An 11,058-nucleotide genomic window follows, 5' to 3' on the forward strand; every position below is an offset into this window, starting at 1 on the left:
TTCAAAGTTAACAGTTGTTCAGAAATAGGGTTTAATATATTCAAGATTCAAATAGTTCATACTAACAGAGTTAATCCTGCATTTTTGTTTTCCCACATGAACATTTGTTCGTGGCTTTTATGTCTGTTGTAGATTTAAAATATTGGCTTTGATACAAAACATGCATTATTTATGAGAGATTGGACAAGAGGCAAGTTGCTAGTATATTTCCTGAGCTATTACACGCAATGTTATGGAAATGTTACTAAAGTGCCCTACTTCACAGTCAGATCAGCCTCAAAAGAAGCATTTAATACCTGAGAAAAGTTAAGTGATAGGTTTATGCAAAACTTGTCAGGAAAGATCTTGGTTTACATCAAGCTAAATTCAGACTCCCTTCCTTGAAGAAATTGTGAAGTGTCATTATCCCTTTTCATCCTGTTTTATGATCCCAAAGAAAGCTGACATTTCAACATTTCCTACATGAAGCCAGCACTTAGTCATCATCAAGGATAAGACTTCAGCAATAGGCAAGACACAAACTTGTAAAGTGGGTCCAGAGGAGGCCACAGAGATGATCAGAGGGCTGGAGAACCTCTATTGTGAAGACAGACTGAGAGCTGGGGCTGTTCAGCCTGGAGAAGGCTCCAGGGAGACCTTAATGTGGCCTTTCAGTACTTAAAAGTGGCTTACAAAAAAGATAGTGTGAGACTTTTTAGCAGGGTCTGTAAGTGACAGGACAAGTGGCAACATTTTTAAACTGACTGGTAGGTTTAGATTGGATAGAAGGAAGCAAATTTTTATGAAGAGGTTGATGATACACTTGAACTGGTTGCCCAGAGAAGCTGTGGATGCCCATCCCTGGAAGCGTTCAGGGCCAGGTTGGATGGAGCTTTGAGCAACCTGGTCTAATGGGAGGTCTCCTGACCCATGGCAAGGGGGTTGGAAATGGACAACCTTTAAGGTCCCTTCCAATCAAACCATTCTATGATTCTCTGAATCTATTAACAGAAGTAAATTCTGCCGCAGTTTTATTTATTGCTGTACTAGTCAAACAAGTTGCCCCGCCCGCCCAGGGGTGGGAGGGGAGGGGCGGGGAGGGGGGACGGGACGACCCCCCCACTCTGGCCGGCTGCGCTCCCCTCTTTCCTTCCTCCCGACTCCCCCGCGCCGAAGGGGCTGCAGCGCGCCCGCTCCGCTGCCGGAAGGAGGGAGGCAGGGACGGGGGACGCGGCGGGTCCCGGGCAGCGGCGGGGCGGGAGCGGCGGTACCGTTATCGGCACGTGCCGGCGGGGCGGGGCCCGCGCGGGCGGAGGCGCGAGGCGCGGCGGGAGCGGTCCCGCCGCGGGACGGGAGCGGGAACGGGAGTGGGTCCCCGTCCAGCCGGGCTTGGGGGTTTAGGGAGGACGGCGGGCAGGAGCCGTGGGGCGACCCCACCGAGTGACCCCCGTGGGTTACAGAGAGTCACAGTATCGGTCAGGTTGGAAGGGACCACAGTGGGTCATCTGGGCCAACCTCCTTGCCCAAACAGAGCACAGGATTGCTTCCTAGAGGGTTCTTGAATATCTGCAGTGAGGGACTCACCACAATCTCTCTGGGCAACCTGTTCCAGTGCTCAGTCACCCACACAGTAAAAAAGTTCTGCCTCATGTTCAGGTGGAACATCTTGTGCATCAGTTTCTGGCCATTGCCTCTTGTCCTATTGCTCGGCAGCCCCCGGTGGTCCAGGGGAAAACACACTGCACTGTCACTGCAGAGACCCGGGTTCGATTCCCGGTCGGGGCCCCTCCCCGGGCAGATGGAGCTCGTTAGCCCATAAGGCAATCCATCTACGTCCTGAGGACCTCGCTGCCACCGTCCAAGCGTGCTTGGCCCCGGCAGATGAACCTCAGGATTAAAGNCCTGCACAGAGTATATTAAGGCCAAAGAGTAAATATTTTTTCCTTGATTTTCATCTTGTTTTTTCACCTTGAGCTTTGGCCCATCTTCTAGACCACTGGTTTTGAAAGTGAAGTGTGTGCACCCAAGGGGTATGCAAGACAATCCACCGGGATGCAGCAAGAAAATACATTTTGTACCATTAATAAATAAATAGATAAAATTTAAAATGTACTTCATTAGCTTATCCTTCTTTAACTTCTATGTTTGTGTATGTTTTATGAATGTGCATAATACATCATGACGATATTACATATATATAATTTATAAATAAAAAATATAAGTGTATCAGGGATGTGTGCTCAAAATTTTTTTAGTGATAGAGGTACATAACCAAAACATTTTGAGGCCACTGTTCTAGACAGCATTTGCTCGATGACAGCATCTTAATAACACAGACTGAGATCCCAAGTTTCAATCAGTGTTCATAAGTCAGTGCAAAAGAAACACTAATATATCTCTGTTGGGCTTGCCTAAAGTACTGCTGGTTTTGTGAAGGGTTGCTACAACTTTCCTATACTACATGGATTTCCCTGGTGCCAAGAATCTCCTGCAGAAATAGCGTGTAGCTGCTGTCTAACCAAGAGGTGTAAGAAATATGAGAATGGGGCAGTACAGCTCTGCCAGGAGTCTCTTGGCCAGGGATGATTAAACATTGCTGGCTTCATGAGCTCCTATTTGGGTATCAGCAAGAAACCCAGAATTGCTCCCAAGCTGTGGACTGAACGGACTGTGAGATTGTGCATTCATACCTAGAAACTGCAGTGGACATGCAAATTCTTCAAAACAAATTTCTGTAAGCACCTCTTCTGTCTTGCAGAGACCTCTGATTCAAGAGCTCATATGTTTACGTCATGTCCTTGAAAAGACAATCGAACTGCTGATGTGAGTGTTGATGTAGCAATGATCATATAATGCTTTAGCATTAGCACCTGCTTTTGAAAATGTAGCCCCCCTAGATTAAATCAAATTGGTACAAAGAAGCCACATATAATTTTGAAAATCCACACATATAGATGTGTCTGTGAGGCTTTTCTAGAAGTAGCCACTTTGATTCAATCTCAATACTACTATACCCTCATCTATTCTCTTGCACACAAAAACAACAAAATGTTTTCCAGTTTACTTAAATCTTCCAGGAAAACCTTGTAGTTACTTGGAGGTAAGCCTGAAGTTTTCCTGACTAAACCAGGATTTCACAAAGCATCAGAGTTCACATTTTAGCAATTTTTAAAAAATGGCCAGGGGAGGGGGGAGGAGTTCCAAGTGAAAATAAGAGATGCCTTTCAGAAACACCCCTTTGGCAACAATGTTCCCCACAGCGACACAAGGTTGTTAAGATTCAGTAGATTAGGACCACTGCTTGTCCATACCAGGAAGAAGAGGAAGAAGAGGAAAATAAAGGATGTTGAGCAAGAACACTTCAGAGAGGCACTTGAAATGCTGATGCTTCTGGGACACGCTCCAGATCCATGCCATAGTGAAGGGACCAGTCAACAATATTTCGGCAACACTTTCCCAGGCCTAAAGAGGGTGTCTGAGGTGGCCATGAGTACTTCTATGGCGATTCTAATTTGGATAGGTGAATGCAATAGGTGTAAGGTCATTGACACTGGATGTGGGAACCCCTTGTAGCACTGTGTGTGGAGTGTGCTGGCACAGCTGAGGGCTTTGATGGTTTGAGGAAATGTACATTAGGGAGAAGGATGTCACATGGGCAATGCAATGGCAGTGTTGCTGTGGACTCCCTCCCTTGCTTGCACTAGCCTGCTCTGGGAAAAGAAAACAGGACCATTAGGTCAGGAAGTGGCAGGTGAAGGGGGCAGGGGACCTTTGTAAGGACAAAATGGAGTGTCAGGGCCCTGAGCCCACTCCCATTCTCCCAGGGGTTTGGCTGCCCGAACTCAGGGCCAATTCAATCACAGTGCAGCTGGCGACTTTGGGGAAATAACATTCTGTAGTGAGCACTAATAACATTTGAGAGTGCTAACCCTGTTTCTTACTGGCCTGGCATTAGCATCTTCGCAGCAGATTTCCCTCAGTTTAAGGAATTTTTGTTTAAATTTGATTTTTTGAGAGATTAAAGATATCCTGTACAAAACATTTTAAATAATCATTTGAATTCCCTCCAGCAAATATAAGTTAGAATTATGACTGCTGTAGAGAATTGCAGGATTAGCAAAGTGTGCCACAATAAATTGGTTTGTGTTGTTTCCTCATCTCCTCCCAAAATAGGGATTCACTAACATTGTCCTGCAAGGAGGACATTTTAATAAGCAAAATTTTCAAGTTTCACTCCTGTTCACCACTGCATGGACTAACTCCTCTGAGTTGAGATTCTGTGGCTCATGATAACTCTTAATGACATCTCGGTAATTATTATGAGGAAGGCTTAATGCCTTCAATGAACTTTGGTAACTTAAGACAAAGAGTACCATCAGCCCACTGGCGGACTTAGAAATAAGAAAAATGTGTAAGATCATCTAGAAAAATGAGAGTCGGAAAGCTGCCTAAAAGGAGAGGGATACACTAGATTACCCAAAGCCAGCAGTGTTAGGAGAAGGCTGTAACCTGACTAAACAGGCACTGATCAAAGTCACAGGGAAAGTTGTTTAAGTACCCAGAAGGGCTTCATTCCCTCCTTGATCAGTGTATCTTTGATAGCTAGTTCACCGCCTGATAAAGCACATCTGAAGACTGAAAAATACAGGACTACTATGAAGGCCCATCAAAGAAACAAAAGACATGAAAGAGTAAGAATGTACTATTTTTTCAGTCAGGTAAAGGTCAAAATCCAGATGCTTTTAGAGCTGACCACCATTCAAAATAGACACCTAACCCAGAGACAGACAAAGGGATCAGAAAGCTGTGAATAAGACAGAATAAAAAAAATCTTCTGTAGAAACATGTTTCATTACTTTAAAAGAGGTTGAAGCTAAGAGAGGAAATGCCTTGCATTTGATAAGGCTAACTGGCCAAAGCTGTAGCCATAGGAATACCAAAAAAAATCACTTCATCACCTGAGCACTTGGCCCTAAAGAGCGAGAAGATTTCCACCTCCAGCAGCATAGTTCTGATCAGCCCTTCCGGTTCTACTTCAGAAAAATAATAATCTGTTTAGCAAAATCCTATGTCTTCTCTATGAAAACACACTTATCTAGAGGTAAACACAGGTTTGAATGCTTCACTGGAAAAAACAATCATTTAGGCTGCAGGTGCCTGGCTGTGTTTAAACAAATAGCAGTGCTGTCCACGTGTAGAATAAAAAAAAAAATGGGGAAATTGAAACAACAAAAAACTATGTGAAGAAACGCAAAGTGATGATGCAGCTAGAGGAGAAGGCTGTACAACAGAAAGGACACACCTGGAAAGGGGCTGGCAAGGACATTTGTTCACAGCCAGGCAGACAAAACTCATCTCAGAGGCCTTTAGGCAGCTGGATATCTCTAGATTTAATAGTAATGGGAAGTCATGCACTTGATGACCATAAGAAAATGTTCAAACTGGAATGAAGGCTGACCTCACTCTGTGATGTGAACTTTCCCCAGTGGTGTGAAATCACCATTGACACAGCCCCAAAACACACCATCCCTTGGATGAGGGGCAGCAGTGCCACCCTGCCTCCAGGTGCTGCCCATGTATCTGGCACCCTTAAAAGGAATAGCTCAAGTTCTGGACAGGAAAATGATGGATTTAATTCTGCAGGACTAATCATTGATACTCACCTATTACAACTTTTTACATTGTTTTGTTGAATAAGAAGGTATCAACACCTCCAAATGCTTTCAAATGGTTTTGTAGTGCCAGAGCGATACAGAAGTACTTAGTCAGTATAAAAGAGACTTAAGCCAGGAATGTGTAACAGAAAGAGCGTGGACCTGTCTGGAAGAGCTACAATACCCACAGTGCAGGCAGACTCAGTCATGTGCTGGCACTCAGCTCGCAGACAGGTGTGCCGGTCGCTGACATTATCATTCTTCCAGTTGTTTCTTACCACTCCTCTGCCGAGAGTTTCCACCCCCGCAGCTCTGTTGGCAGAAGGAATTAAGTAAGCGCTCCCTCGTGTGCTTCCAACAAGTCAGATGGATTAGTCAACAAAGAGGGTTTAAACCAACCTGCTCGCTTTGCCTGAAGCAAATGAAAGTGCTCTTAAATAAACCCTGTTAGCACTGTTACCAGCAGAGCTACAGCAGGAGTAACTACAGCATCAAAGGGGAAGCATGTAGGTGCAAACTGGCAAAATCTTCAAATGGCACAGTCAGGTCTGGAACACAGTTAAGCCTGTCCACAGCTCTACAAGTAAGCACAAGCCATAGCATCTTACATGCACAACACCTGTCCATGTGTATATTTTGCTCTGCAGCACAAAATAAAGTTAATGCAATTACACCGAAAATTCTTCCACTGTGGGCTAAATTAAGGCACATTATCTTGTATTCACTGTATACTAAGAGCATATGAAGGAAGAGGTATCAGACAATGGATGGTAAGTTTTAATTCATAATACCTTCTTAAGCTTAGAGTGGTTAGGAAGGTATTATGACTGTGCAAAGTATGCAAGGTATGACGGTGTAAAAATAAGCAATTGACCTGAAAAAAGTTATGACTTACAAAGCAATTCCAAGAGGAATTACTGCACAGACTCAATTAGAATTCAGTTTACCTCAGAAACAGGCACCAATTTTAGTCCAAACATTCTGTTGGTATTTACAAATTTTGAGAGTTTTTACTGTCGGGAATTACTACTTCAAGTTTTCTCCAATTGCAATCTGGAAACAAAGACCATTACGTGACCAGGTATGCCTGTGCCAGGTTGGACAGAAATTAATTCCCAGCACACACAAGCCTTCCCAAGGCACTCAGTGCTCCCTAGGCAGCTGAACCAGTGCCGCCAAAACCTGCTTTGGTATGTCTTCTTCAGTGATATCTGAGCACACAGCGTAACCAGAACAGCAGACTAAGGATGGCATCAAGGTTTCTGAGTCGTTCCTTGTGAACTTCAATTGTTGTACTCTCTTCCTGGTACTTGTTCTGTGCAGCAGCACCGTTCAAACTACAAAGTGAGAGCTTATACTATTTATTTTCTGCTATGATCTATTTTTCCACTTCTGCCATATCAGGACAAATGTGCAGTTGTTCCTGCCCTGGTATAAGGCTTCAATTCTGATACACTCACTTTGCTGTGTGATCCCCACAGCAGATGAGCCTATTCTGCAGAGAAATTATTTTGCTTGAGAGACAAGAGCACCTTCTCTCCTATCAGTAAACTAGCTTCAAAAATCCCTCAATGTGCGTATTTGAAACAAAACTTTCATATGTTCAAGATTATAGATATCCATACATACAAAAATCAGATTAGTGAGACTTGAACTTGGAAAAAATCCTCCTTACTGTATGAACAGTCATTGCAGAGATGTGCTCTGCAGCAACCCATGGGTTTCAGAAGCTATCTTGGAAGAGTCAGCCTCATCAGGAAAGTGTTTCTTAAGTCACAACAGGAATTGCAGGACAAAAAATCTTTCCAGCTATAATGTGTTGTTCATATCAGTAGAAATTTGTTGAAAATACTTATGATTGGTATACACTGGAATCGTGCAATGTCTCTCATGGCATAACCTATTTCTCACTGATTTCTGTAAGAGACACATCAGACTTCAAACACTCTCCTCAGCTGCAACAAAAGGAGACACTGGATGTGTGTAACAAGCTCACTAACCATGGTGGGAGGGTTGGAACTAGATGATCCTTAATGTCCCTTTCAACCCAAACCACTCTATGATTCTGTGGACAGCACACAGGTATCAATCAAACAAACATAAGAATTTAATACTGAGAGTCTTACAAAGAGGTTTATCATCTAAAAGCAAAAGATGCTACTCTTTGTGTAGGAGCTTGCAATTTGTTCACTGAAAACCCAACTCAGCAAAATATACAGACACACATTTAAATGTTTTGGTAGAACGGGTTTTAAGTAGCATGAAATATGGAATTGATTAGTGATGATATTCACCACAAAGGAGTTCTATAAACCATTCTCCCCAGATATATTTACAGCTGGAGTGATAAACAGAATATTATGTGATGCTCACTGCCTTTCACAGCATTATATCCATTTAATTACTTTTAAATACTGGACAAAACAAAAACAAGTGACAAGTGATGCCTTCCTAGACTGTGTCCCCTCCACAAAGTACTGCCCGCGACTGGCAACTGCATAGTTTTTGCAGCCACACTGCAGTAGTGTATATAGCATTAATGTATTATTAATTCCCTCATCTCATGCGAGCTTTTCATTTGCAGAAAGCTGAAACAGTTTATGATTCTTTCCTAATGAACAGTGGGAGAATTCTGTGTCTTTCTGTGACACAGGAGAAAGAAGAAAGAACTAAAGGACTATCAGAGACATAAGGAAGCTCCATGTTGCATCTGGAGAATTAGATTTCTGACTGAAAAAAGCTGCATTTGCCATCTACAGGACCAGGACACTTAACCAGTAAAGAATTCTTTCCTACATTGTCCCATTAAAGAACAGAAAAGCAAAGAGATCCTGGCTGTTGTCCAAAAGTATGAACTTCAGCAGTAAACACTACTGACTCTGAAGTGACAGTGGATGAAAAAGGTATGTTAAAAATTACCAGGAGGTGTACACCAATGGTTATTTTTTAATTATGAACCTAGTAGCACGTGGGTTTGACAGGGAAACTGAAAACCAATTGATGAAGAAGATGAAAATTGTTTCTACAAAATAAATGCATTTTTGCTACAGCACCTCCAGATGCTTTTTGAAATATTTTGTCCTATCATGAATACAAAATAGAACCTAATTTGAAAAAAGTAGTCTGAAAATGAGAATTTCTGCCATGAAGATTAAGCAGTTGGTAATTTTTTGCAAATCACTCAATGACAAAAAAAGCATTATACAAAAGTTAGGACAACCTGCAGAGACCTGCGTCCATGAAGATACTCAGTAAAATGGTAGTATTAAATAGATCAATGCAACTGCAATTCTGGTGCAACAGAGCCATTACAGGGGAATTAAATCATCCACAATGATTCGGTTAAGTTACCTTTCCTGAGAGCACTGCACAGCAGTGAAATTCCTTGTAGCAAGGTGACAACAAAAGCATGATGAGATTATTTGGGAAGAGCTATTGCAAAAAGTCTTCTCAGCAAACAGTCCAAGGGAGTCTGGACACCCCAAGAGGGTGTCCCTGAGCAACCTACTGTAACTTTGAGGTTGGCCCTGCTTTGAACTAAGTGAACTCCAGAGGCTTCCTCCAATCTAAATTATTTTATGATTCCGTATCGATCCAGTAGCACTGTAGATTACCTGCTATAATCAAATAACACTTCCTTGCACTTCAGAACAAGGACCCTACAGCTCATTATCCTATCATTCCTCCTGTGTACTTGGCAGTTCATTCCTGGATGCCCACTGGGTACATGTTTAACAGACCAGTCATGGGTGCACTTTATGTCCTCCAAGATCACAAGCAGTTTGCTCTGTAAATGTGAATCCCAGCAGGGATTCTTAATGCAAACTTTCTGTGTACACTCACTGCTATCTGCACCAATTGAAACATATGAGAAATAATCTACACCACCAAACATTTCTTTAAAAACAATACAAACCAGGCAAGAAATTCTAACACAGGTTTGTCAGCTGACAAACGCCAACAGGCAAGGATCAAGTACCACAGGAATGCAAAAACGTCAACACATCACCAAACCTAAAAGTTTATGAAGTACGAGTCTGTTTTGTAATTTATGGAGGCTGTATCATGGGAACCCTTCCCTTCAATGGACCCAGAGATGAATCATTACCTCCACCCTGTGCCCCAGCGAGGCATGGCAAATTTAAAAATGCTTTTCTCTCCCTTCACAAGTCTGTCCCCTTGCCCAGATTTAGACCACCTCTGCTCTTCTCATGGAAATCTGATACTGCCTTTTACAGTTTCTCTGTTTCTCCATGACTGACTCTCCCCTCCTCTCCTCCCTAGAATTTTAGAAAGACTTTCTTAATCTTTCCAGATTATAAATTATGTTCTACAAAATATCTCCTTTTCCCAAGTAACTCTTTGGAAGAAAGAAATCATTCTTCTTTACAGAATTTTTATAGTACGCTTGCAAAGATTTCTCAAATCTTTAAGTCCAGCTCAACTCTCTCTCTACATATTTCCAGGCCAAGACACAGGGGTATATATTTTTTTACTACTAAATATATTACAACATTACACGACAGCGACAACACCACACTTCTTCAGCTGGAAGATTCCATCACCCTCCCTCTCGGAGATATTTTGTTTTCTATGGTACTGGGTCTGGCCAGGCTGGAGTTAATTTTCTTCTTAGCAGGCTGGATGGGGCTGTAGTCCAGACCTGTGGTTGCTGAACAGCATTTGCACAGCACTGGGACCTTTTCTGTTCCACCCCAGTGAACAAACTTGGGGTGCCAAAGAGGTGGGGAGGTGACACAGCTGAGCCAAGGAGAGCAGTGCTCCATGCTGTGTAACATTGCGCTCCGGCGTGGAACAGAGAGGAGGGTGTTTAGGAAAGTTAGCCACCTTTTTCTTGGGAACTGGGCGGGCATTGGTCTACCTGCAGGGGGTAGACAGCGACTGTCTGAACACCACTTGTTCTGTTTTCCTTCTCTGTTCCATTTCTTGACCTATGAGTCTTCTTGCTTTTCCTTTTCTGATCCCCCACACCACTGGCTGTGAGGGAAAAGCAAGCGAGCGGCAGTGCAGTTCTCAGTTACCTGATGGGCAAGTATATGAACAGAGGGTGCCGAGAGGATAGAGCCAAGTTCTTCTCAGTGGTGCCGAGCAATAGGACAAGAGGCAATGGCCAGAAACTGATGCACAAGATGTTCCACCTGAACATGAGGCAGAACTTTTTTACTGTGTGGGTGACTGAGCACTGGAACAGGTTGCCCAGAAAGATTGCGGTGAGTCCCTCACTGCAGATATTCAAGAACCCTCTAGGAAGCAATCCTGTGCTCTGTTTGGGCAAAGAGGTTGGCCCAGATGACCCACTGTGGTCCCTTCCAACCTGACCAATTCTGTGACTCTCTGTAACACACGGGGTCACTCGGTGGGGTCGCCCCACGGCTCCTGCCCGCCGCCCTCCCTAAACCCCCAA

Source organism: Empidonax traillii, unplaced genomic scaffold (assembly GCF_003031625.1).
Source record: "Empidonax traillii isolate 1590-97213 ecotype Southwest subspecies unplaced genomic scaffold, ASM303162v1 scaffold378:size984864, whole genome shotgun sequence".
Classification (NCBI taxonomy): Eukaryota; Metazoa; Chordata; class Aves; order Passeriformes; family Tyrannidae; genus Empidonax; species Empidonax traillii.